Below are 13,357 nucleotides of genomic sequence, written 5' to 3'. Positions count from 1 at the left end.
ACACCGTGGAGGTCATGAGTTCAAATCTCACTGACATCAAGAGTGGGGTGGGGAGTTTCATTGTCATCCAAAAAAAAAAATGATTAAAATTTGTTGGATCAATGACATATAAGAGGAATCTGTAAATTGCATTCACTTCATTTTCATCATTTTCCTAGCTTTTCTCTCTACAACTGCTTCTCAATTCGAAGCAAGGTTAGTAAACACACTCTTAGAGCAACTCCAACAATAATACTAAGTAAATCATTTGTTTAGATACCAAATGCATTTCACTTTATGTGGCAGCTGATGTGATACAACAACGATTTAATTATATTTTGCGATAGGTAGGGTTTTTTATTACATCAGCTGCCACATAAAGTGGGATACATGTGGTACCCAAAAAAGTGGTTGGCATAGAATTATTTTTTTCTCTAGAATAATGCTAGTTACCACCTGCATCCCATCTTTTACGGTAGTTAATGTGGCACGACCACATCATTTAATGAAACTAGTTGAGATTTGTGTTGTAAGTGGTACCCAAAAAGACGGTTCACATAGCATTACTCTTTTCTCTATGGTTAAGGTTCAGTAATCAATAAAGTTTTGAAAATTTCTTTATATATCGATGCACAAAAGTAGTTCAATATTAGAGTAACACTTGTACTATTGATGGCATCAAAATTATTTTTACAGCGGGTATAATATATTAATTGGCTGACCAACTAGAAGAAAAACTATACTATTAGATTTCTTTTTTGGTCAGAACTGAACATTTTATTACTAGAGGTTAACCCTCATAAGAAATATACAACGGATATAAATATGGTAGATGACCATTCTGGTTCATCTACACATGAAGTTCAGGAATCATAATTGCATTCCTACAAACTATACTCTTAGATTAAACTTAAAAAAGATGCCCCTCTGTTTCAAATATTAGGCTATGACCCTCAAATTTAGTAGTATAGTTAAGCTTTGATTGTTTTATGGGCATGAATTCCAAAATAACTCAAATAAGAATGGTTTGGCCTTAATAAGTTGACCGAGATTGGTGCAATCACTGATGACAAAGATCCATTAGACGACAGGCATGGAATCGGAGGTGAAGTAAAACTAGCTTTCCCACTGGCCTTGTTGCACACAGAACGAAGTGGCAATCCGGATGCGGAGGTTATGTTGACATGATCCATCAAGATATCGGTACAACCCAAGTCGGAGCAATCCAGTGTGATTGCTTGCTCACTTGCTGAAGTTCCGGTAATGCCACTGAATGTTACATTGCTAACTTTCACTGCTCCCGTCTGTTCATAACAAAAGAAAAAAAAAAAAAAAAAGCATGAGATGATCTGCAACTCAATCATTACTTGTGATGGTTTGTGATAGTTTACCATCAAAATGAAAGCTAGGATAACTTATAGATACTAAAACCCTCTTTCATACAAAATGTTTCCTTACATGAGTTCTTGCTTTATGCAGTGAACATGCATATATCTAATACATGCATGTACCCCGTATAACATGTACGTTTCCAATTGGGATCTTCTAGTTTTAGTTTTTCAATCAGATATTCAGATCATTCCACTAGCGTTCTTCAGTGGTAAATGACCAATTAAGGAATGTATTGTTCTGCTACTTTAAGAAACTACACAAATTCCTTGCTTCATTTTTATTTTAGACGAACGGTAACTATATATGATCAGATTGAAAAAAAAATATCTTACTTACAATGGAAAAAGAGGAGAATTTTACCATTTGATCATATCAACAATTATATAAAATTATATATTTTTAAAATTAATTATTTACATTATTTAATTCCAATTTAATCAAGCATTTCTCTATATGAAACTTTTACCTTAGCTGGGCAATTATGTCCGCCATTGCAGTAGTGTTGGTCAATTATAATAGGATTTTGTGACTGTTCAAGGATCATTTGTCTGAAGAAAATCGCCCGAGCATATCCAGATCCACCCTTTAAGTAAAACAATGAAGAAATATTCAGAAAGAAACATATAGAATATGTCTACGAGATTTGTAATTAAGAATTTGATAGAATTACGTACCATCCATGTTTTGATTCTTGCACAGTTTGTAGATTTGTTGCAGATACAATTCTGAAAGTGTACTTGTTCGACATTATCTGTAGTAGCTGGATCTTGCCCTAAACTACCCACACTAGAGAAAACACACAGGGTTAAAATCAGAAACATGTAATAAATAATTCTCATTGTTTTTTCAAGGGACATTACATTTAGGATTAGGTTAGGTCAAGAGGTTCGATTCTTTCCAATATAACCAACAAAAGAGGCTGGAGTTTTAGCTACCTGAAGCCATGACCTGGTCCGCATGTTACATGAGTTATGTTTACAAAAGAGGAGCCTCCCTTAATTGCAATGCAATCATCACCTGTAGTAATTAATTGAAATAACAAAATAATAATCTAAGTTGAGTTAGCTTATTAATTCAATAAAGAGGAGAATCAGAGTAACTTCAACTTGAATTACCAGTTCCGATGAAAGAGTCTTGTATGGTCACTTGGCTTGATAAAGAGATGTCAATGCCATCAGTATTCGGGCTTTTTTCCGGTGCACTCAAGTGAATGTTTGAGATACGTACACCATTGCTGCTATGTATAAATATATGGGCTCTCGGACTATCACGGGAAGTAAATCCAGATAATTGAAGTTGGTCGCATTTGTGGAAGTTTAAAGCCTGCAAGAAAGAAACATATTATTACAATAATTCTTAACAACTCCAAAACTAAGTTCACAATAATTTATGAAGAAAAAATATTACCGTAGGTGGTTTGCAAGTCATGTCAGTGTCCTGATATAAACAAATAAACCAAACATTCAATCATTTTTGTTTTCAACAGAAATAACAGCAAAATGGTGAATGCATATCATGCAATTGCAGATAGAATCTATACAGTTTTATCAGACAGTGGTACCATTATGGGCATATATTGTTTTATAATATGGCACATCAATTTGTTAATTTAGCTCTAAGATTTAATTTTTATGGATTGGGTTTCTACTAGGAAATTATAGACTTATTACATTTATGGATTGGGTTTCTTGTTTCCACCAAATTGGACCATTGCCATTTATAAGTCCTTCCCCCTTGATGACGAGGCCCTTCACGTTTAGAAAGCATAGCCAACATTGTCCGATTTTGCACGCGTCTGCCCATTCGCTAAGAGTGGATGGACCGACAATATTCCCATCAATCTGATACAAGGGATCATAAAAAAATTATTCATGCAATTTAATTTTGAGAATAAATAATTACTTGAATAAAGATCCATGATGAGCACATCGTTGTTATCAAGTGACCAATAATTTTGTGGTCACTCACATTTGGATTTGATTTTAAGCGTTGAGATTAAAATATTTAAAATTTATTCTTTAAATGCCAATCATGATATTAAATCTAAGGATGGGTCATTGGTGACCGTGTGAACATTATTACAACAAAGATACCAATCACACACTTTAATTACCTGAATTCCAACGTTATTGGATTTGCATGGACCTACAAGTTGAAGAGGTTTGACTACAAAGGTCTTCCCTGCGGGGATGTTTAGGGTTTGGCCAGTCTCGCAAAGTGTCTTCCATGCATTTAAGAAAGCCTGTATATAAATTAGAAATGCAATTAGCATAAATATCATGTGTTCACGAGTTGTACAAAAGGTAATGAAAATGTTACTCACTTAAAACACAAGTCGTAATGTGTCAATCGATAATTATACGTAATGTGTCAATCGTTAATTATACTAATATATGTAATATGTGACTCTAAATTAATGTGTTTCATTGCAAAAAAAAACAAAAAAAACAAAGAACAAAACAAAAACAACATAATAACATGTAGGATGAGTTTAATGAAAGCATAGTTAGTTACTTCAGTATCATCTGCTATGCCATCACCAGAGGCACCAAAATCAAGTACGTTAAGAGTACGATTTTGGCCATAACATAGCCCATTGCCAAATCTAGGTGAAGCAACAATCCATGAAATCAACACAGAGGTAAGTAGCGAAAGTAGACCCTGTAAAAAAGAAAAATTAAGGGAAAATGTTATTAATATACTTGGACTAGTTTAGAAAGAAGGTAAAAGAAATAGTCCTTGCTATTGCTAATAATATACCATTGTAAATGTTCTCCAAAGGATCAGGTTTACTAGACAATAATAAAATAGACACTTAGTTCCTCGTAGCCTTCTGATAATCTCACTCGAGTTGGCAATGCATGTATACAATCAACTTTGCTGGGATTAACAACGAATGACATGCAACTAAATATCTAAAAAGTATAATTCTATGTAAACGTGATACGTTATGTTTAAATCACCCTACAATAAAATTGATCGTACTTTGAGGGTTCGGTGTTTCAAAATAGATGAGTTGAAAATGTTAAATAGTCATTCATTTAAACTAATATTGTTGAATAGAGTTGGCATGTTTGTTAATAGCATACATTCTAGAATCTGGTTGTAACTTTCACAAACGAAGAAACGTTTGTTTTGTTTGTTTTTGAAAGAATTATAGAATTATAAAAAAAGAGTTTGTTACCTTGAAAAGTAGGAAATTCTCTTGTTTTGTTTTGTTTGTTTTTACATAGCATTCAAGCCAAAGTAAACTATGCATTTACGTTACAATGGAGAGGATTAAAATTCTAAAATTTCTTGGACATAAATTTTTTTCGTTCCAACAATTGTCAAGTGGCTCTCTATCATTTAATTTTCTAAAAGACACTACACATATTGAGGAATTTTAGTTACCCACTCTCTGGAATTTAATTCCTTATACTGTTGTTTGACTGAATGAAATTCATATATTCTCCGACTACACCGAGTCATTGAAAAAAAATTACTTATATTAGAGCTTAGACTCCCAAAAGAGCAGACTGCTATGCATTTTCAACCTACAGGGAGAAAATCCTTACTAAATAAAATCATTTCAGACTTGATAGCATATTTATTCAATAAGTGTGAAAAAAAGAAAACAAAAAAATACACAACTAATTCACCAATACATGAGCTCACAGTGGACTGTAGTCAACTCACCAATGCATCGAGACAACACAAGAAATCAAAGGAGGCTTGCCATATTGACATAAAAGAGGAACAATTTTGCATGCTTGTGCAAAACAAAAAAATGTTAATTAACTAAAATAGTCCAAAAGAACAAAGAAGGAAAGAAACCGAGGTAAGAGCCCAGACTCTATGGTCGAGATCGTCGAAGCCCCTACCTACCCTATCTTTGCCCTTGCCTTAGCTCGGGCAAGAAAGTAAGGAAAATTAAGCTCGGTCCGAGAACCCATTCCAGACCACCCCCAATTCTTATACTTCTAGATCTCCACCACCACCAATGTCACGCCCCTGATTTTTAACACAAATAAAAATGGATATATAATCTCATAATTATACATGCACGATCGTTCAGCCATCAATATAAAATACCTGGAAACTTTTTCCCTTTAACTACACACATATTGATGCCCTGAACCTACTATGTCAATATTGACCCACACCACAGAGTCATATATTACATAAGCTTAAGAATTAAATTGTCAACAACAAGATAAAACGTAAATGCTCCTCAGAGCTTACTACAACGGAAGTCCAAAATAACGGTAAAGTCACAAGATTGGCTTCCTACCGTTTCGCTGCAAGTATGCAACCCCAACTTCAGCCACGATTTTCCTGACCTGCAGGATTAACCCCTACACTGTTTGAATGGTGCACCGGGTTGCCACACAACAAATAACCCGGTAAGATTTTGCAAGCCCGTATGAGTAACTCAAAACAGTTAACACAACTCACACCAGAAATAAGGAAAACAACTCACGCTTTGATTTCCTGTCAAATCGAAATAAAGGAAAACAACATACACCTTGGTTCCTTTTAAACGAAACATAGAAAACAACTCACTGCTTGGTTTCTATCAATCGTACCAAAATCGTACCATAGAAATCACACTTGAATTTTATAAATATAACATAGAAAGCAACTCACTCCTTGATTTCTATCAATATAACATAGAAAGCAACTCACTCCTTGATTTCTATCAATTGTACCAAAATCGTACCATAGAAAACAACTCACAATTGAATTCTATCAAATCGTTAATAAGGAAAACAACTTGCACCTTGTCCCCTTAAAAACCCGTAATGTCATGAGTTATCAATAACCAGTTCCCGTTATCCCATGAATTACCTATATGGCAGACAGACTAGAGCTCTAACTAAAACGTAACCACTCGTCCGGCCAAAGACGTGATTACCTGATATTCTGTCCAAGGTCAAAGACCTTCGTTCCTCGAACTTTTCAGTCCCTTGGAATAAAGCATTTAAGGAGTCGCATTGGACCCAAAATGTTACACGAATCTCAACACTTTTCAAAACAATCGAAATCAATCATTTCCACAATCATTGTTTTCCGAAAAGCCATAACACAAAACAATAAAGAGCATCAATTCATGCATATTGTTTTCATACCCAATTCTCAACGCTTTTCTCAAATCTCAACGCTTTTCAAAACAAATCGAAATCAATCATTTCCACAATCATTGTTTTCCGAAAAGCCATAACACAAAACAATAAAGAGCATCAATTCATGCATATTGTTTTCATAAATCCACAAACCACCAAAACATATATATTTCACATAAATATATATATGTAGTCATCCGCTCAGGAATGCCTACTAATACCAACTATAGTTTGCAGTTACTAAATAACTCTCAAAACAATATGGTAAGCCCGTTCGTGAATGAACTTCGTGAGATTACTCACCTCGAACTCCCGCTGCGTCTTCAATAAAGCACAAAGCAGCCAATCCACGAAATAACCGTCCAAATACTTCGTCAAGTACCTAATCACATACAGTTCCAACTTAGTAATGATTCACATTTGATCTAAGTTCGAAACCTCTGTTTTGAACTAAAATCCCCAAGGTGGCGCCAATCGAGGCAAAACCACGTCCGAGACCTCCCAAAGCCTCTCGAATACGTCGACGATCGATGTGAGCAACCCACAAGTCGATCGGACGCTCGAATCCTCACGGATCGAATAAATCGATCGATATGAAACTGCAAAAATCATAACAATTCCATACGAACTCCAAAATTTGCATATTATATATCGAAACGCTCGTATCAACGAGTAGAACATATATAACACCAAAAAAAGTTCCCTAAATGGCCGGAAAGCCACCAGATCTCCGCCACAGGCGGTGGCGCACCTCCACCGGCCAAAACTCAATATTTCCCAAAACTCCCAACATCAAAAAGCTTCATCTAAGCATGCTTGTGAATTCTCATAACTAGCTCGAAGTCAGAAAACAAGCATAAAGGATCGAAAACTACCTCACAAGCTTTGGATTTTTGCTCAAACTGAGTTAAACCGATTTCCACGTAAATTGATCCAAAAGAACACCATAGATCGACTCAGAAGACCCCCACGAAGCCAAGGAAGGAAACTTGAAGCCGTACGGTCGCCGAAGCTACGTTTTCCGGTCGGGTCCGAAAATACCACCTTGCTCCGCCTTTCTGCACCGCACACGGTGGATATCGTCGCTAGAGAACACCACAGGGACGACCGGACGGAGGAGGCGAACTAGCTGATCAAGTTTCACGACAAGAGACCGCCGCAGTTAGCTAGAAAAGCCGGGTCAGGTCGCTGGGTTCGGGTCGGGTCAGATGGAAAACTCAGACACTGAAGGTATCGACCGAGAGAGAAAAGAGGGAGAAAAAAAAGGATTCCGGAAATGGAAACTTGAAATTATGAAAGAAATTCTGATTTTTCTCTATTTATACCAAAATGGAAACTTCTTCCAATGGCCATAACTTTCTCATACGAACTCCAATTCCCGCATTCCACATGTCCACGAACTCGTATCGACGCTCTCTACAACTTTCGTGTAGGAAGTTTTCCAAGAATCCCGACGTATAAAAAGTCAAACTTCACACGACCCCCTAAACTGTGAAATTCGAATAATTACACGTACGAAAACCATTCCACTTCACATACAACCTACGAATAAAGCACAAAAACAATTATTCGTACAACTGATCCATTATTAATTACCAAAATTACATAACAGAAATCCAGGTCATCACAACCAAGCTAGAGCCTAAAGCTCTGGCGGAAATTCTTGTATGAAATATACAACATGAAACCCTAATGACCAATTAAGGAATATGTTGTTTTATGCCACTATAAGAAAATACACATATTAATCCTTGCTTTGGTTTTTTTTTTTTTTTTTTTTTTATAGATGAAAACGAATTATTATTTGTTTGATGAAAAAAATTAGTTACAATTGAAAAAAAGAAGAAGATCTATGCATAATAGAAGAAAAAAATTGAACAAAATGCACCATCATAGTAGTGTTGGTGAATCATAATAGATTTTTTTTTGAAAGAAATGTGGATTTCATTAATGCATGCCAAGATGACCATTACATATCTTTCTGCTGCATTCGACTATATAGATTAAAAAGTTGTAGTAAGAGAACTATTGTGACACATAAAAACAAACCACCTATAATTTTGTGACTGTTTAATGGTCATTTATTTGAAGAAAATGGCCCCAGCACATACAGATTCTCCCTTTAAGAAAACAAATGAAAAAAATATTAAAGATTGAGATTTAAATGAATTTTAAATATTTTAATCTTAAACCTAGTGTTTTGGTGAACACTAGTCTAAACTAACGGGTCATGATCACGCGATCACCAGGCTATTGAGAATTTTGTAATTATTTACTCTTAAATCCTGGATTGAACCACTGTAAGTGGTCTAGTGGTTGAGAATTTCATGATTTAGTTATTTACCCACGTTCGACTCAAGAAGTTGTCAAAGTAGCTAGGCCATTGTGCTGCAATGCACAGTTGTAGCATTTTACATGCGTCAATGGATTAGTCCTTGAGTCTAGAAATCTATCGGAATACTGTGACACTGTTAATTTTTTTTTAATAACTATTTTTATCTGACGGCTCGAAATTAAATCACAATTTTAAACGACCTGTTGTCCAAATACAAGTCGGTGTTATTGCCAGTTCCACTTCTGATTTTCGAGCTTCGTTCTCAATTTATGGTAGGAAAACTAGTTGGATTTGTTCCGGCGAAGCAAGAAGCACGCTTTGGATTTTTGATTTTGAGAAGAAAATGGCGGACAGAGACAACCGCGAGTGGGATTTCTATCTGAGAACCTTATCAAACAGCGCCAGAGACTCCAATGCCGCCAACAATCCCGCTTCTGATCCCACTCTTTTCCAATCCATGAGTCCTCTTTCATCACTCTCTCTCTCTCTGCATTTCTCGGTAATGAGCTCAGTCAGATAATTCCACACATCATTTAATTTCTAGGAATTATCTGATTCATCCACACATCATTAGCCAATCAGATAATTCCACGTCATCCTTCATGTGTCATCCAACCAATGGGAAGCCTCCAAAATGCAAAAATATATATGATTATTTTATGATTTATCTCCTCAATTTCAGCCAAGAATGAAATGTGGACTTCAAAGAATGTATCTGGACCTGTTTTCAACCTTTCTGCATGTTGTAATCCTTTGAAATTCTCCTTCATTATCTGTAGAAGTCTCCCTTTGGCCACAATCATGTCTACATGCATTTAGGATTTAATTGAGATGTCATTATCCAGATATATACTTGAAATTCGGCCAAAATCAGTCTATCTCTAATACGGACTCCAAATTTGATTTTTAACCATGTTTTCTTGTCAAAAATAACTCCCAATCCATATCGCCTTTGTAGAGGACATTTTGAGCTTGTTCTTGGGCTCTCCTAGTCCACCCAGGTATCTTATTGTCATCATCAGGACTCCTAGTCCAACGTGGACTCTTCACATGAAATGTTCTTGAACCTTCCGAAATCTTCTTTTGCTTTCCTAGTTCAACTAGGACTCCTTGTGTCATTAGGATTCTTTTTCCTGGCAGGAGTAGGTTTCCTAGTCCAACTAGGACTCTGCATTTTTCTTCATTTCTCCGAACATGTTTCCTAGTTGACCCAGGATTCCTACTTTGATTGGGTTTCCTAGTCTGACCAGGATTTCCTAGCTGGACTAGGAAAGCTTCATTTCAGCTTATTTTGCAGCCCTCGTGCCTTGCCTATGTCATTCTCAACGTTCCCTTACTTGTCATTTGCCTTTAAGCTCATTTCTTCTCCATTTGCTCTTTGGTACCTAAAAATAGAAACTTTATTAAAATTGATTTATTTAAGGAAATAACAAAGTAAAATATGAGGAAATAACTATTAAAACATCGCATCAAAATGCTCCTATCAAAATTCAGTCACCGGCTACCCGAATCCGGCCACCAGTCGTTGGACTCTGGGCACCGGCCGGAGGTTGCAGGAGACTTTTATTACCCCCCAATAAATTTTTATTGGGGGCAATAAAGTTTATTGGGGGGCAATAAAATGTTTATTGGATATTATTGGGGGGTAATAGAAAGATTATTTTAGGGGTGGGGGGGCAATAAAACAGAAGGTTGGACTCCGGTCACCATTTCAGAGGTTGCGGGAAGTTTGCAAAGTGGTCATCAGAGACTTTTATTACCCCCAAATAAAATTTTATTGGGGGCAATAAAAATTTTATAAGGTATCATTGGGGGGCAATAAAACTTAACGCCAGACTCAGGTCACCGATTGCCGAATTCCAGCTGTCGATGATCGGATTCTCGTGGCTGGTCACCGGATTTAGGTGACCGGTGATTGGAGTCCCACGGCCGGCGACCGGAGTCCCGCGAAGTCTCTCTCTCTAATTAACAAAGAGAGCGAGGGAAAAATTGTCCCAAAATAATATATAAAAAATTTAATTTGGTATTAGAGCAAAAAATATGTAATTTGTTGGGCAAGTGGGCAATCTTGTAAGATGTTTGGGTAAATGGGGTTAGTGTGGCTCAAATTTGGGTAAATAGACATTTTCCCTTGAAATATAAACAACACAGACGTCAAAACCCTTGTTGATGCCAATTTCGGCATCAATGAGTCAACGGAAGTTCCGTTGAAATCCAAGTATAAAGTGGTGGGGTTGTTTTCTTCAAGTGGGCCTATCTTTTCCTTCAATTAGTTTGACTACGTGAGTAGCCTTGGTCGTCCACTTGTGACTGAAGGTATGCTCTGGTGGTCCTGTGCCTAGTCTTGGTCGTCCACCTCTTGTAACCAAACTACTGAAGTAAGACCTCGATGGTCCTCTTCCTTTGACCTCCTTGAGTAAGATTGGAAACTTGGCCTTGGACACCGCTCTTTTCTTCTTGAGTGAGGCAGGAAGGCCTTTATCATTCCTTCTTTAGAATAGATAGAAGTAAGATCGTTTGTTGTCTACTCCCTTCTAGGATGAAACTGATAAACTCGCCTTGGGCTTCCTCCACTTGACGTTGGGTGTCCAGCTCCCTTGTTGGGTGAAACTGATAGCCTCTCCTCGGGCTTCCTTCACCTGATGTTGGGCCTCCATGCTCCTTGGTTGGGTGAAACTGGTAGCCACGCCTCGGGCTTCCTTCACCTGATGTTTGGCCTCCATGCTCCTTGGTTGGGTGAAACTGGTAGCCTCGCCTCGGGCTTCCTTCACCTGGTGTTGGGCCTCCATTCTCCTTTATTGGTGAAACTGATAGTCTAGCTCGGGCTTATATCGTCTTCTTCATGACGTTGGGCATCCACCATTTGAAGTTGGAGGAGGTTCATCATAACAACTCTCTCGTTGGGTGAAGCTGATAGTTTGGTCTCGGGCTCCTTTCACCTTACGTCACGGGATTCCTCCAATTGACATTGGGCATCCAATCTGTGACTTGGGTGTCCAATCTGGGACTTGGGCGTATATCAACCTCCTCTTAAGCATCCACTTTGGCTTGGGCGTACAATATCCTCTACCTAATGTTGGGCATCCACTGCCTCGAGTTGGCAGACCTCTATAGAAAGGACCTGCAAATGTGAAGAGATGGAAGGTTATCGGAGGACCAGCCTAAGGCCGGCTAAACACACTCCGATGCCTAAGTTAGATAAGTGTGTTTGAACATTTATGGAGATTGGAGAGGAAAGAATATTGCTTAAGCATTTTGACATAAGAATGAAGTTGACATGTCAATAGAGAAAGAGAGAAGCTGTAACGTCTCGTACCTCAATTTACCAGTTTACTAGTCATTTGGACAGTAAACAACAATTACTTTCACTTTTTACTTTGTTTCGATACTTTTAGTGGCCCTAAAAGTTGACTTTTTGTTCGGGTCAAAATTTGAGAAAATGTTCTTCATGAAAGTTGTAGAGAACGTTAAACCGAGCGCGTGCATATGTAATTCTAAGTTGTTTTAAGTAATGATGCATGCATTTATTTTCTTGAATTAATGCTTTATTTAATTAACATATTACTTTCCGAGCATATGAATTGATTTCGGAATTTGATTTCGATTTATCTCGTGGATTTGCTTTCAATAATGATTTTCATGAAGTATTTATGATTTTTACCGGTTGTGAATTTCGGATATTAATTTGTTATGCTCGGATTCGAATTTATAATTGACGTTGATTTTCGACGAATTATTTCCGAGGTAATTTTCCGGAATTAAGTATATTTCTAATTGGCGATTTAAGTTCCTGGAAGATTCTCGAGATGAGTTTCGATGGAGTTGGATTTTCTAAATTATTTATTGACTTTCGGTTTTGGCATCGGGAATGCCTAATTAAAGATTTTGGATTTGGTTGGTTTCTTGGAGATTTTGAGAGATTTTGGAAATAGGATTTGCTTATACTAATTTCTGGTTTCCTTTACGGATTTGAGAATATTTTGGGCGTGTGGGATACGTCGTCGATTTATTTCTATTTCTCACTTATTTATTTTGAGATTGAGAGTAATTTTGGCGTGCGGGGTCACGTCGTTGAATACATGGTTTCTATCTCGTGAGAAATGTGGGGAAGCTACATGGATTTACTGGTTTTCGATGATTTTTCCTCACCATACGCGGGTCATGTGATTAGGTCTCCTCCTCACCGACTTTGTGTTGGTGAGTGGCAGTTGAGGTAGCTTATTCTCCTCCTCACTTACTTTGTGTTGGTGAGTGGCAGTAGAGGTGACGTATTCTCCTCCTCACGTGGGTGGCAGTCAAGGTAATGTTCTCCTCCTCACACAATCTATGTGTGAGTGGAAGTCGAGGTTATTAGTTCTCCTCCTCGCACAATCTATGTGTGAGTGGCAGTCGAGGGTAGGTAGAGCCTGGGAGGCTCCATTACCCGTATGGTGATATTTTTTTCCCCATATCCTATCATTACTTGACTAGCGGGGCCTAGTCTGATTTCCGTTTAACCAGCGGGGCTGGTCTTATTCTGTTGAGTATCGGAGTTTCCATCCTTCCT

Source organism: Rosa chinensis, chromosome 4 (genome assembly GCF_002994745.2).
Source record: "Rosa chinensis cultivar Old Blush chromosome 4, RchiOBHm-V2, whole genome shotgun sequence".
NCBI classification, from domain to species: Eukaryota; Viridiplantae; Streptophyta; class Magnoliopsida; order Rosales; family Rosaceae; genus Rosa; species Rosa chinensis.
This window is presented reverse-complemented; position numbering follows the sequence as displayed.